At 37.1% G+C, this 14,150-nt stretch overlaps 1 protein-coding gene across 2 annotated transcripts in view; it reads left to right on the top strand.

Annotated features, from left to right (window-relative positions):
* The window catches only part of SMYD1 (SET and MYND domain containing 1), a 338,058-nt gene that overhangs the window by 308,521 nt on the left and 15,387 nt on the right, over positions 1–14,150 (top strand). The gene's annotated exons all lie outside the window — the stretch shown is intronic.

A 14,150-nucleotide genomic window follows, 5' to 3' on the forward strand; every position in this document is an offset into this window, starting at 1 on the left:
TATCGCCAAACACATTGCTCCATTAGTGTGCTTGAATTATTTTGTTCTCATTGTTAATATTTCTTAACTCTACTGATATTTATATTTCTCTCTTACAGCTAAGCAGTTTCTTGGAATGTAGCTGTAGGATGACGTTAGAAATGAATATGTCTGCTACTGATTTAAACATCATAGAATAAGTGAATTCCGAGAAGTGTGCATGACTCCTCTGGTTATAGTAATGCTTGAATGTCAGAAGTTTGGTGTTGCAGCCAAGTTTTTTGAAGCATTCAGTGACTGCCACTGATTGGTCACCTCCACCATGACGAATGCTTTACTGTCTTACTTCAATTACAAAATGTATAATGTGAAACAAAATAATACTTTATACATGGCTTCAGTGCTCTTCTGATGCAACAACAGAAACATCAATTGTCTGAGTCCAGTTATCTAAGACATAGTCCCCATTTTGCAATGCCATGCAATTAATTCTGTTTGATCTTGTCAGGTGTTTATAGGTAGCTCAAGATGTTTGCTGTCCTGTCTCTGCTTACTTTCCTCCTAGCTACTGTCATGGCTGTTCCAGAATACACTGTGATACTATTTCTAGAGATACTGCAAGTACTCTGTTTATATTTCAGTGTTGATCATTTTCAATTAAACATATTCAGTAATAGTATTAAACAACTAAAATCTCTAATGTTGATTAAGAAAATCAGTATTTTTAGTCCCAAACACTAATCATATTGTGCTTAGTATAAGTTAAATGTTGATAGTTATTAGTTATTGTAGATATAGAATTTAGCAATAGTTGCCTTTTTAATAGGGTTTAGGCAGCAGTATCAAGCAAGACGAAATGTTTAGCTCTAAAAGAAAAAAAATATCCATCAAATAGTATACATGCAAATTCAGTTTACAGTTTATATCCTGTAGACTACTGGGGCAGTCATGAGTATCATTCACTGGAGGCATTTCTCTTTGTTTAGTGGCAAGTGAAGTGATGAGGTCATTCCTTTGTTTATCCAATTTTTTTTCTTCTGTTACCTAAGTATAGAGGTTAGTGTGGTGAACATAAAACATTTGCAGACATATGTTCGATCCCTTAGTCTCTTTTTCTACACTGTATGACTCTTAAAAATGTCTTTTAATTAGGGCAAGCTAACCAGTCATCTATAAAGACAAGCAGTCAAACTTAACTGACTGGGCTGTTCTTATGAACTAATTAGTTGGTGAGTATTTAGAAATATTAGGAAACAAAGAACTGTGTCTTTTTATTGCTCAAATCACATTTAACTGTGTCATTCGTTATTCTGAGAACAAACTTTGAAATATTACTCATAATGGCATTAATTGCATTACAGTTAATCAACAGGACAAAGAGGCACCTCTCATGGGACCCTTATATTTCTCTTCCATACCTCCATTGCAAGATAATTATTTACTAAGTTAATTTATATTGTTTTATATTGTAACCTTTAATTGCATGAATAAATGCAGACATTATACTATACACACATACACACACACACACACACACACACACACACACACACACATATATATATATATATATATATATATATATATATATATATATATATATATATATATATTGTTTCGTCTTTCGGCTTTTCCCGGTTAGGGGTCACCACAGCGGAACTCCGGTCCGCTAATGATTGGCAGCTGGTTTTTATGGTGTCGAGTTGCTAGCCCGACGCCAACCTTCAACGAAGGCACACCCATTCAACGCATGTCTTTCAAACGCCCACTTAACTGCGAGGAGGACATGCAGACTCCACACAGAAGGCACTCCCAGCCCAAGCCGAGAATCGAATGGGAGAACCTCTTGCTGTGAGGCAACAACGTTACCACTGCACCACCGTGGAATTATATATATATATATATATATATATATATATATAATATATTATTTTTTCCCTAACTATTGTCTCTCAGGTGTATTACGACTCTATCATTAAAGACATGCATGCATTTACCATGATCCTTGTGTGCATGATCTGTGGCATAATGTGCAGAAGGATTGGGTGACCATCGGTCAGTGGCACAGGGCATCTGTAAGTCCCTCTCTACAAGGCCCATCTGTAAAATATCTACACTAAGGTTTTTTTTGATGATTTGGATCATGCATCTCCGGCTTCCTGTCAAGAACAGTCTCATGCCTTGGATGTCCTCTTTCACCTCTAATATCCATCAAAGTACAAATATGCAATGGAATGGCCAACATACTTGCTTTTGGGAAGATTGCAGTCTTTGAGATATTTAGCCCCAAAACCAGTTTCCTCCCACCTCTAGTTGTTCCCCCATCTTTGTTTATATGTTTGTGAACAGCCTACTACACTGGTTTCTAGTCTCCATTCACTAGTTATTTTGTTTTTTAGTTGTTTCTATTTTTCATATACAGGTATGTTATGTCTTTAAAATATATACTGACATATTACAGGTAGTCCTGCTTCTGCAGCCATTGTATGGCATCTAGAATAGCCCAACCTACTCATCTGTACTAAATCCTTAGTTCAGTCCCTGATCGAATATATCCTTATATCTGTGTATCTATCACAGATCAAATATGCCTTCATATCAGTCTTCGATATAATAAACCAAAATATATTTTACATTTCTAACATGTCTGTATCAAACATCAAATATACATTTATATCATTCCCAGATTTCATTCACCAACATAGATTTTGAAGATCTAACAAACTTTATATATTTCAGAGCCGTAGTATGCTTTCATATTATTTTCAAATGTAATATGTCAGTATATCTTTTAATTAAAGACATAACATACCTGTGTGTGAAAAATAGAAAGACCTAATAAACCAAAATAACTAGCAAATGAGACTAGAAACCAATGTATTAGGCTGTTAAGCTTACTTCTCAAAGTAAAGACTTCTTCAAAACAACCAAGAAGCCAACAATCAATATTATAGCAATAACCCATGCCTGGGTGTGGGTAATGATGGATTTACCCACGGTTGGCATGGTTTGGTCCCGAGGGACCAAACAAAGCCAACCGTGGGTAAATCCAGCATTACCCACACCCAGAAGTGGGTTATTGCTATTATACAATGACATTATTTAAGAAAAAAAATAATTACTTTTCTTAAATAATGGCATTGTATAATGCCTCCTTGCTGCCCTTCCGCAGCTGTCTGGTATTCCGCGGCAGTTCTGATGTACTGCACATGCATATGCCTATGCAGTACATCAAAGCTGTGGGCAAAAGCAATGGAGAAAGCAAGATCTCCGTTGCTTTTTACCGTTTCACTATGTTAAATGGGTTTAACATAGCGAGACAGCTTTAAAAAAAGCAACGGAGAATCTCCGTTGCTTATTTTAAAGCTGTCTCGCTATGTTAAACCCATTTAACATAGCGAGACAGTTTTGAAAAAAGCAATGGAGAAAGCAAGATCTCCGTTGCTTTTTACAAACTGTTTCTCTATGTAAAATGGGTTTAACATAGCGAGACAGCTTTAAAATAAGCAACGGAGATCTCCGTTGCTTATTTTAAAGCTGTCTCGCTATGTTAAACCCATTTAACATAGCGAGACAGGTTTAAAAAAAAAAGCAACGGAGAAAGCAAGATCTCCGTTGCTTTTTACACACTGTGTCACTATGTTAAAAGAGTTTAACATAGCGAGACATCTTTAAAAAAGCAACGGAGATCTCCGTTGCTTTTTTTAAACTTGTGTTGCTATGTTAAACTCCTTTAACATAGCGAGACAGTGTTTTAAAAAAGACTTATACCAATGGAAAAAGTCCAGGCGACTGGACCTTTTTCCATTAGTATAAGTCAATTTGCAACGTGCACACTGGCCAATCAGTGTGCACGTTTTGGAATATTAATGGGGTGGGGGTCATGGTATAATAGATAGTAAAACTAAGTGAAATGAGCACAACTGTAAAATAAAAAGGAAAAAAATCATTGCAAATTTCACTTAAGGTAAAACATTAAAATGTTCATTTGAATATAATAAATATTTGAATAACTTGGTTAAAATGTATCAGAAAATACACAGCTTTGTTCATGTAGTTGTGTCTTCAGTTGCAGGATACCTTTTATTAAGAACATGTAATATTGAGGCGTTGAGCGTCAACTGCCAATCCAATACTCCTTTCTGAAAAACAGGGTTAAACTTCCCTCCCATATAATCCTTACCTACCCCTAGACAGAAAACGAAAATCTGGATTTCTTAAAAGTATGAATATTATGTTGTGTCTGAGTAGTGCATTGTCCTTATGTTTGCTTCTGATGTCATAAAAATGTTCATAGCTCCTTTGGTCAAGACTCCTTTCATTCTTCCTAACACAGAAGATGGGAGTGGATGGGGGTAGGATGAGATTGACCATCTGATACCTGCTTGCCCATCCCTATGGGGGGGGGGGCAGCCTGAGCTTGTTGCAGTAGTAGCACTGAAAGCCTGGGAAGCTGTATGTTGCAAGTAGTGTTTTGCCTGGTTGAGAGGTTCATATGCAAGGAAGTGAACATGTACGTCCTGAAGTCAGTCATATTGAGGGTCACAAGGCTCCTGTGGGGTGGGGAGAGTAGGACACAGTACCCAGCAGCAGTATTATGCTATACTATTGCCCTCCGTTTCCTCATTGGCCTTGGAAATGGGCCAGATTAAGGAGGGGAGAGGCTATATCAGTTCCAGTAGACCCGATGAAAGAGTAGAGGAGCTGGTGGTAGCTGACGGTCAATTGTGACGTGGTACAATAAAAAAAAAAGTAAACATCCATTTAGTTTTGCATTATTGATAAAAAAACTTTCTAATAGGCAGTAGGGCTAATTTCCCTTCTTGAAGTATACATTTATGAAAAGCTTTTCTAAAGGGAACATTGCACTGCCATGAGATGCTCATTTATAAATCCGACTTACATTATTTATTTTTTTATTGAAGAGTATTAAGAGTATTAAGATCCAGCAATACAAAAGATAGACCTTTAGCTGCACTGCCTATCCATATGTTCTGTTTCTAAGTTCCCTCTTTCCTTATTTGCTTTTCATAGTCATACATATTTTACAAGTGAGTGACTGGGCCAGTTTACAGAACTCCAGGCATATTATTTTACTCTCTTGACTTTCTAAAACATGACAGCTTATTAGGTAAGGTCTCTCATCAGAGCTCCAGTTGTTCAGATTTTAGTTCTGATTTCTGGTCACAGTCTGCATGGAGTTTGTATGCTCTCAGTGTGTCTGCATGAGTCTGCTTTGAGTACTTCAATTTCCTCCCTAAAATATGTTGGTTGTTTGGCCACACTAAATTGCCTAATGTGTTTTTTACCCTTGCTATTGTCGATTGGATTATGACACGAGTCATCTCACTTACCTGTTTATCAAATTGTAAATATAGATAACTTCTTCTTTCGACTTTTCCTGGTTAGGGGTTGCCACAGCAGATCACCTGTCCACTCATGATTGGCAGTGGAGTTTTATGGTATCGAGTTGCCAGCCTGGTGCCCAACCTTCCACAGAAGGCACACACGCATGTACTCATCCCTAGAGCCAATTTAGAGTGCCCAATCCACCTACAGCATGGTTTTGGGATGTTGGAGGAAACCAGAGCACCCGGAGGAAACCCATGCAACCACAGAGAGGACATGCGGACTCCGCACAGAAGGCACACCAGCTGAGGATCAAACCAGAAAACTTCTTGTTGTGAGGCGGCAACGCCAAGCGCTGCACCACTACAGCCACCCAATAGATAACTACATAAATAAAATGCAGTAAAGCATTGTACAAGTGCCTAACAAGTGTGCTATTGTAGAAGCAGGGCTGCTGTCTACACCAAGGAAACAGCTCAGGTCGCGTTAGGGGGTAGGGGAGGTAGGCTAGGGTTGACAAAAGCCATCACTGCTTTCATGATGACCAACATGGGCATCTTCACTGCAGGAGTATTCTGTGGTGAAGTCCAGAGCTGGACTCTGAAAGCAAAGGATCCACAATACCAGCGTAGTGTTCTGAAGTCAGAAGATCACATGTTTTAATTGTCTGACTTTAAATAAGGTGCTTCAACACTGTGCAAGTAAAACTGATGCCTGTGTAAAGTTAAATTCCACTTTCAAACTCGCAAATGCAGTTGCTTTTAGCAGGCTTCTCACTATAATAGAAGTCTGCTTTCCTAAGGTAAATATTCTGCAGAAATGGCTGGTTAATCAGAGAATTGCAAGTAGATGACTGGTGTGGCAGTCCAAACAGTGAAAAGTATATGAAATGACTCTCGAATTATCATTTTTTCTGATTAGTATACAGACTTAGATTGATGTTTTATAGAACGATGTTCTAGAAGAGAATTTTGAACCCACTGTGAAATGGAGGTTGGAATTCTTACTCACCTTTTGTCTTTTTCTGTGACTCTGAACAATCTGATGGATCCGTGGCATATCTGTGTCAGATCACATAGACCTAACAATGCTCTTTTAAACAAGGTACAGCCTCAGTATTATCCATACACACAAAAAGTCTGCCTGTCAAAGTTGTGGCCTTATCATGTTAAATATGGGTATCTATAAAAGTATGATTAAATGTAACTCTTCCAGAGAAAGTACAGTTGGGTAAAATTTTACAATAACAGTAGATGTCCTTCTCTTCACTGTTGAGTATTTTTCACTGAAGGGATTCCTGACGTCTGGCCAGTATACCAAAGTTATAGGTTGTTATAGGGATGTCATAAGTTATACGTATACTCCCCACTCATGTCATAGGGCATAAAGGTGATGTACAGATGTACATACCTCAGAAATAAAGAGCCCCAGGAGGAACAACAGCCCAAGGAAAAAAGAGGAATGTGCACCCAGAAAGAAAAAAATGAAGAAGAGAACAGGGGAGGAGGGAGGGAGTGAATACTGCAACAATGAAGAGAAGGACATCTACTGTTATGGCAATAGTTCACACAACAGTGCTATGTCATTCCATATCATCGTTGCAGTATTCTTCACTAAAGGGAGAGTACAAAAGCTCAAAAGGAAAGTTGGGAGGAGGAAAGCCCAGAAGAACCCTCCAGAAAACCATGCAGGATAGCACTGGCAAAGCCAACCCTAGCACTGGAAACAACATCCATTTTGTAATGCTTAGTGAAAGTATGGACAGAGCACCAAGTAGCAGCCTCAAGGATGGAAATGGTATGCAAGCCCTTGAAAAAAGCAGCAGAGGAAGCCACAGCCCTGGTGGAATAAGCCTTGAGCATAAAAGAAGGGTTAGTACAAGAGACACTCTATCCCTATGAAAAAAAAAAACAAAAAGGAAGAAACGGGCATAAGGGCCTGATGCTCAGACACCTTTCTAGCTGATAAACACAAAAGGTGGTCTGTGTGCCCAGAACTGTCACTGGTAACCAAAAGAAAAGGCACAGCAAATTCAGCAAGTAAAAAGTTTAATAACACTCCACACGTAGAATCACAGCAAAAGCAGAGCCCAACAGAAAATAACGCTGCCACAAATTCCAAACACGTTTTCATCAGTATTCACTTCTTCAGAAATAATTAACCATATTCAATGTGTTATATATATATGTTGTATATTGATTGGGCAGATTTCCGAGTTAGTTGGCATTTTGACGCCACTCAGCCAATCATTAATGCACCTATCCACCCAGCCTTCCATTCCGTGTAATCAGGAAAGAGTCAGAGGTCCGGCTTCGAAGGAAGGGACTGCCTCCGGTTTCGGTTATGAAACAAGTAATAGAGGAGAGACTAGTCAGGGTTGTAGGACTAGTTTGGATGGTTTTCCTAATCTTTCTTTATCTGGAAATACAGCGGCAATTACTAGCGGAACCGCTAGGTCGCAACCTAGACAACCTGTTACTTTACCACCAGCCGCTACAACGGTTACAAACAAAGGTACTGACATTAATTTTAAGGATCTGCTTGAATTTAAATTTGATTTTAAAGAGCCGATTAGGCTGCAGGTTAATAGCAAACATGATTCCTATGCTGAGATGGTTATTAAAATGAACAGTTTATTTTTCAAATATAAATCTATGGAAATGGACAACATTTATATGAAACACTGTATCCAGTCTAATATAGTCCCAAAGGGGCTTCGTGTGTGTAAATATCCGAACAATGTAAGGGAAGGTTCACAGTTTCATAAAGATTTGATTATTGCATTTGATAGATGTGGTTTGGATATCATGCGAGCTATTATTGCAAACAATGAAGTTGAAATGGATAAGTTGTATGCATTAATAGATGAAATAAATCAGAAAATTGTTAATGATTTATTGTTTGGAATTGAAACGGAGAGGTTGAAATATCATGACATGTTGAAAGATGTGGAGTATAAATGTATGAAAGTATATGAAAGAAAAGCAAGAAAAATTGACAGAGATATGTTTGAATATAACAACAACATGCAATACCCTGTACCAAAAACAGTTGGGGTTAACAAAAATTTTAATTATGGAGATGGAGGACATAATGAGGTTTTTGTTAACAATGATTTATGTAATGACCAAGGTGAATTTTACAATGGAAGCGACCCTTTAGAGTTTCCCTCCCCCAGGAGATTAGAGAGGTTGAAAAAGAAGGAACCCATAAATTACAACAACGGGAATTTTTATCAGAAGGGAAGGAACAGACATTGGAAACAATAAGCACAGAAGATATAATTATTAATGATTGTATTTTAGTTACAAAGGTTTTAAAATATTTAATTATACTAATCTTTCTATCACAAAAACACCTTTTAACTTGTTTTCTAAGGGATTTACTTTTATTTCCAGGGTCAAAGCAAACATGGTTAACCTATTGGTGGATGTGAAAATGTTTGTTAGACAAAAGAATTTTGAGCTACTTTTTAATGGGGCAGAAAAAAAGAAAAGGTTCTAGCATTTTAAAGAAAAAGAGTACGTTTAACCCACCTTTGCACCCACAACTCAGAAATTTTGAAAATGTCTTAGAGAAACGTCTTAGAGATGAGCTTAAATACAACAAAGTGTATCCAAATCTTACACAGGATGAATTTAACATCATGGAATCTTGTAAAACTAATAAAAATCTTAGAATCATGAAGCCAGATAAAGGGGGTGGGGTGGTTCTTATGGACCAAATAGACTACGAAGTTAAAATGTTCAAAATGTTGAATGATGAAAACATTTATGAAAGAGTATCCTTGAATGAGTTTAATATAGTGAAAAGGAAACTTTCAATATGTTTGAATGATTTACTTCTGGAGGGGCTTATCGACTTAGAAACTTATAATTACCTACATGTTGAAAAACCAAAAATTTCCTCCATTTTTGGTATACCTAAGGTCCATAAGAACCACTTAGATCCACCTCTTAGACCTATAGTGTCAGTGGAGGGCTCTTTGACAGCCCCTTTAGCCAAATATATAGACGTCCACCTGAAACCACTGGTGATGGCTTACCCCAATATTTGAAAATACTCATGGGATTTTTTTAAATACATTGACGTTATTAAACAAATACCCACCCCATTTTTTATTACATTGGATGTGGTAGACCTGTTCACGTGCATTCCTCATGAAATAGGTCTTTTATGGTTTGAAGAATTTTTAGAGAGTAAAGATTTTATTTCTTTTAATATGTTTTGTACCTGTTTGGTTCTTATGGATCTAATCCTGAAAAATAATTTGATATACTTTCAGGGTGAGTATTATAGACAGTTAAAAGGAGTAGCATAAGTGCACAGTGTGCCCCCATATATGCCAACATTATATTGCTTAGTTGGGAGAACAAATTTGTCTTCAATTCTCATTTCAAACCCTATTGGAATTATTATGGTCGTTATTTGGACAACATTTGTCTCTTTTGGAATGGCACAGCTGATAAATTTCTTGAGTTTTACGAATATGTTTGTAGTACAACTGAATTAGTTTACTTATAAAGTAGATGGCTCTGATCTCAGTTTTTTAGATGTGTGTATAAAGAGAACAAATCAGGGTTTGAAGTCTAAAATATATAGGAAGGAGACCTTCTCTAACACTTACTTGCATTACACCAGCTCACATCCCCCTTATCAAAAAAGGCAATTGTTAAGGGGCAGTTGGTAAGAGCCAGCAGGATGACCTCAGATGAGCTTGACTTTCAATTAGAATGCAAATTTATTGAAAACATGTTTATAGAAAGAGGTTATCCAGATGATTTGATAAAAGGAGTGACAGATGAAGTAAGAAAAGCAAGGACAACTAGATTTTTACCCATTTTAGGAAACACAACCAAAATTTTAAATACAACTAACACTAATGTTAATTTTCCAGTTAATGGAAAACATTATCAGTCAGTTTTGACTAGCACCTATAATGGTGAGACCAACATAGTTAAGAACATTATAAATGATGAGTGGAACAGGTTTGCCAATTTCTCTGATTTAAATTTAAATTTTGAAGAATCCCTTAGATTGATTTTTAAAAAAGGACGAAACATTAAGAACATATTGGAGGGTGGAAAACAGGTTATACACCTCTCTAACAAGAAAGGTACACATAAATGTGGAAATTGAAATTATTGTGTTAACATTAAGGAAGGAGATTACATATTTTTGAAAAGTAGAGGTAAAATTATCACCACTAAAGGGTTTGCAAATTGTAATACATGTGGTTTGATATACATTGTGACATGAGAAATATGTGATTCCTTTTATATTGGCAAAACAGAGAGAAAATTAAGACAAAGGGTGTACGAGCACCTATATGATTTAAGAAAAGAGAATATAAACAATGCATTGTTTAAACATGCTCTATTATGTTTTTGTGTCTTTCGGATTTTCCTGGTTAGGGGTCGCCACAGCAGAACTCTGGTCCGCTAATGATTGGCAGTAGATTTTTACGTGCTGAGTTGCCATCCTTGACACACAACCTTCAATGAAGGTACGCCCATTCATGCATGTCTCCGTACAGAAGACGCTCTAGCTGAGAATCAAACAGGGCAACGTCTTACTGTGAGGCGACAATGCTACCGCAGCACCACCACCACAGTACAAACATGCTCTAAGTCAGCAAAATATCAATTTTTTGTTATTGAGGTAGTTCCTTTAGATCCTAGGGGTGGACCTTGGGAAGCCTGTTTAGAATATAAAGAGTTATTTTGGCAATTAACTTTGGAAGCTGGTAGCTACCCAGGCTTAAATGAATTGATTTCTTTAAAACCTGTATTAAAGTTGAGATCAGCCAAATTATAATTATTCACTTATATGCATTTTGTATATATTTTTATATATCTTTTTAAATAGGTATGAATTTTATTATGCACCTTAGGTTATATAAGATCTGTACTATTTACACGCTTTTTAACATATATATATTTTCCAATGTTAATTATTATGATGTTTCACCACTAGAGGGAGGCATTATATTATTTTGGAGAGAACACCTTGTTCATGTAACGTTTTTATGTTATTTAAGACAATTGTAAAATTCATAAATTATTCAAAGAACTATTTATCCAACTTTTGTAAGTAAAATGTGAGTTTCATGATATTGCATTTCTGTAAAGAAATTGGTTGTTTTGTTATATAGTTAATTTTTAATAATATGTGTTTAATTGTTTAACTAATTCAATTTTAGCATTAATGTGAGTGGGGGATTTTATTGGTTGATTCAGACAACAGCTGACATTATATATAACACATTGAATATGGTTAATTATTTCTGAAGAAGTGAATACTGACGAAAACGTGTTTGAAAATTGTGGCAGAGTTATTTTCTGATGGGCTCTGCTTTTGCTGTGATTCTACGTGTGGAGTGTTATTAAACTTTTTACTTGCTGAATTTGCTGTGCCTTTTCTTTTGGTTACCTTTCTAGCTGAAGTAAAGGCCAAAAGAAGGACAGTCTTCCAAGAACAATTTTGCAAGGAAACCAAAGCTGCAGTCTCAAAAGTAGCTTGAGTTAATCTCCCAAGAACAAAATTAAGGTGCCAGGAAGGAAGAATAGGCTTCCTGGGAGGCCTAGTATGATGGACTCATTTTAGAAATTCTTTGACCCCAAACCTAGAGGCCAAAGGAAGAGTCAAAGGCAGAAAAGCAGAAATAGCTGAAAGGTGAGCTTTAACTGAAGAATAAGCAAACTCAGCATGAAGCAATTCACAGAAATAAGAGACCAACAGAGAAACCTCCACAGAAAAGGGTTCTGGTTTTGAGTAAGGCACCAGACAGAAAATCTCTTCCATTTGGACAAGTAAGATTTCATGGTAGTAGTTTTCCTGGTCTTTTGCAGAACCCTAAGCACATCCTCAAAAAAAGGTGCTTAAAAGGGATCAAAACCCTATCACCTACAGTGTCAGTCAAGGATGGATTAGAGACTCCTTGTCTTGTGTGAGTATGTCCACCCTCTGAGGTAACTTGTGGTGACTGCCCTTGACTAGACACAGTAGAAGAGGGAACCAGTGCTGTCTGGGCCAAAAGGGCGTCACCAACAAGATTTTTGGAGAGTTCTTTTCTGTCTTGAACAGCACCTTTGGTATGAGAGGAAAGGGAGGGAAGGTGTAGAGAAACATCCTCTTCCAAGAGAAAGAGAGGACATCCTCCTTCCATGCCATAGGACTTGGGACTGTGGTGAAAAACAAAAGAAGTTGTCTGTTCAGAGGGGAGGCAAAAAAATCTACCTGAGGAGTACCCCACTCATCTCTGTGAAGCATCCACTCGTGAGTCTGTGTTACGGACCTGCTCAAATAGTCTGCCACTGTGTTCTGTTCTGAAGGAATATAAACAGCCTGGAGAGTTACCCAATAAAGGACATCTAGATTCCATACCTGAAGAGCTAGTCTTTTTTTTAATTTCTCCAAGTCCTTTGGGTTTCTAATAACATGACAGGAATGGACTCCATTCCTAAGTCAAAGTATGATTAATGTTCAATCAATCTTTGATGTCAGCCAAAAGTGCTCTTCAGAGCACCCACAATGTAATAATGACTCCTTCTGCAATTCTACGGAGTTACATGGATTGGTAACCTATCTAAATATGATTGTAGATTCTTTTTTATAAGACCCATTGCTCCTACTACTATTGGAACTGTCTGGGTATCTTTCTTCCACATTGCTCTCGTTTCTGCTTGCAGATCCTGATATTTTATGACTGTGTCTCTCTGTACACACGACATTGTAGTCACTGGGTGTGGCAATTTCAATGATCAATGCTACTCTTGTCTTCTTTTCTTGAACCACTATATCCGGTTTTCTAGCATCTGTCTTTTGAACTGTTGGTAATGGATGATGCCATGTGATATAAACATCATTTTGTATGATACTTTGTGGCTCATGTTTCCAGTGTTTTTCAGCCACTTCGATACCATAATGTTTGCACAATCCCCAGTGCAACAATCTCGCCACATTATTATGCCTTTAAGTATACAGTCCTTCTGCCATTAGTGTGTCGCAACCAGAAACAAGGTGTGTGACTGTTTCCAATTCAGTTTTACAAAACCTACAATTGTCTGTTTCTCCCACATGTTCAATGGACTTTGTAAACCAGTGTGTACGTAGGCCACTGTCATGGGCTGCCAATATTAACCTTTCATTTCTTGGTTTGAATTTGCCTCTCCTTTACCATTCCTGCATTTGTTCTTGATCAACATGAGGCTCTTCCAGAGGTTTTCTATACTTGCAACTATATTTATGTTTTTTCCACATTTCTTGCCTTCTCATTTGGTCCTTCAACCTTATATTCTTTCTTTTGTTTTTTGGCACATTCAGTTGCTGCCTGATTTTTATCTACTTCTGGTTTGATTTACATTCCTGCTTGATGTCGATATGCTTCTTCTTAATTAAGCAGAGAAGTCATCTTAGATTTACTCTCCTCATGTTTTAAAACTTTCACTACATTTGGATCTTGTGAGGTCAGTAGATATGTGTGAAGTCGCACGATTGCAGATCTATACATGTAATCAGTTTCAAGGAGAACCATCCCTCCTTCGGAATAGGGAAGATATAATCTTGGTATACACTGGTTTTTATAAATCATTTGGTGAACATGAAGCATCCTTCTTGTTTTAATATCTAATCTATCCAACACTTTTTGGGGCCCGTCAATCACTCTAAAATTGTATGTTAGGACAGGAAGAGCAAATTGATTTATAGCTTGGATCTTGTTCCTAGATGTCAATGCTGTTCTCAGGATTAATTTAAATCTTAGAAAGTATTCCTTACTGAGTTTTATTCGCATTTGTTCATGCTTTATTGCTGATTCTTCA

Source organism: Protopterus annectens, chromosome 2.part1 (assembly GCF_019279795.1).
Source record: "Protopterus annectens isolate FY-2018-M chromosome 2.part1, PAN1.0, whole genome shotgun sequence".
Classification (NCBI taxonomy): Eukaryota; Metazoa; Chordata; order Ceratodontiformes; family Protopteridae; genus Protopterus; species Protopterus annectens.